Genomic DNA, 1,882 nt, shown 5'->3' with positions numbered 1-1,882 from the left:
AGTATAGATATTCAAGGATTGGGCCTTTGTCTCTCTCTAAACGCACATGCAGATGTGCACACACTACGTGCACAAAAATTTATACAAAATCATATATCTATACACACACACATACATATGTTTATATGACCATATGTAAGAGTTTGGCTGCGTGCTTGTACATATGTGCAAGTGTATTAATAATGTATATCAAGCATGTAATACAGAAATCCGTGGAAACTGGGTGTGAGCTGACAGCTCATTTAGCAAAATGAACTCTCAAGAGATAGAAGTCCCAATGCGTCTGGCAAGATGAACCTCTCCAAGAGAACCATCTTTCGATAGCTCACTTAACGAAATGGATTCCCACCTCATACTAGTTAATACATAGACACACGTCACACGTCACACGCACACAATGCACGACACAAACACGCACGTGCACCCCACCCCCCCCCAACAACCATCTGCACCCCATACCCCAACCACCCCTCCACACAAACACACATAGACATGGCCTTTTTATTCCTAGGGCACAACCAGCTTAACTATGCCCTATGCAAGATGACCACATTTACCCTTCTGTAATCAATGTAGCAAGGATAATAGTAGTAATTAAAAAGTATGGCATGTCAATTAATCTCTTGTAACTCATGAGATGTTATATCAATTTCTCATGAGATGTCCTGGTCATTAATTTTCATCCTAGGTTGCATGGGTACGGCTACGGGCACAGGCACGGGTAGGGGACACAACAAACTTGTGGGATGGTAGGGGAATACGTTTAAGAAGTGTTTTAAATTAAAACATGTATTATATAATTGAGTATAGACCCGAATAAACATATGCATAATTGCATATATTCAAGAAGTGTCCAAGAGTTTTAGGTACGGGTATGGGTATGGTGACATGTCGGATACAAGTACGGCTTCCTAATAGAAGTACCCAAGTAACATAGTTTTCATTTAACTTCATTAATGAATTCCACCCTTTCATCTATAGATGTAAAGTTGAAAAGGAAAGGTGTCGCATGGGGTGCACTTTCCATGCAACTAATCTCACCCACATCTAGGGTTGAGATTCCTCCATCCGACTTACTAAGGACCAAACTTTGTCCTTAGTACCAAAGATACACATAGTCCTCGCATACATACATATATGTGTCGGTGAGGCATACAAGTGTCCTTCATACCGCCCCTAGATATGGGTGAGATTAGTCGAATGTAAAGTACAACCTAGTGTTATCAATGCCTGATGCGCCATGCAAGGCGCAAAGTCCCTTTACACGCACATGCACAAGGTGCAATGCAATGTGCGCGCCCCAATAAAGCGAGGCGCACACTTCGAGATAGATATTCAATGAATGAAAGGACATATTTATGAAATTACATAAAATTTTATCAAGATAAATAATACTCACTACATCATCACAATATTAGGTCTTAATTCATAATGCTAACGCACTGAACATATAGTAAAGTTAAAATTTTTCCAAATCAAAATTCAATCAAGACTAATATTGAAGGAAAATCAACTAGGAAATGAGAATGAGTTAGACTCCTCAATCAAGTTACTAAAATAGCCTAATTGGTTCATTTTTCTTTTTAGTATATTGGTTATTGGATATCAAGACTCTTTTAAAATGTTAAAGAACAAATACATATGAGGCTATGCTTTGCATGCACCCTATATGAAGCGCCCTCACTTGCGAAGCAAAAAAGGTGCTTCCACATAAATGTCGGGCACTTCATCACCGTCCTGCATCACAAGGCGCATGAGGCGCTCTCCTTTGATAACATTGGTACAACTCATTAGACATCTTTTCACTTTCAACTTTACAACCTAAAATGTAGGGTTTAGATTCCTCCACCTCACTACCAATGACCAACTTTGTTCTTGCTAC

The 1,882-nt window shown here is 39.4% G+C and overlaps 1 protein-coding gene across 1 annotated transcript in view; it reads right to left on the bottom strand.

The window, feature by feature from the left end:
* The window catches only part of LOC109848591 (DNA-binding protein SMUBP-2), a 19,714-nt gene that overhangs the window by 2,809 nt on the left and 15,023 nt on the right, over nt 1-1,882 (bottom strand). The gene's annotated exons all lie outside the window — the stretch shown is intronic.

Source organism: Asparagus officinalis, chromosome 7, assembly GCF_001876935.1.
Source record: "Asparagus officinalis chromosome 7, Aspof.V1, whole genome shotgun sequence".
NCBI classification, from domain to species: Eukaryota; Viridiplantae; Streptophyta; class Magnoliopsida; order Asparagales; family Asparagaceae; genus Asparagus; species Asparagus officinalis.
This window is presented reverse-complemented; position numbering and strand designations above follow the sequence as displayed.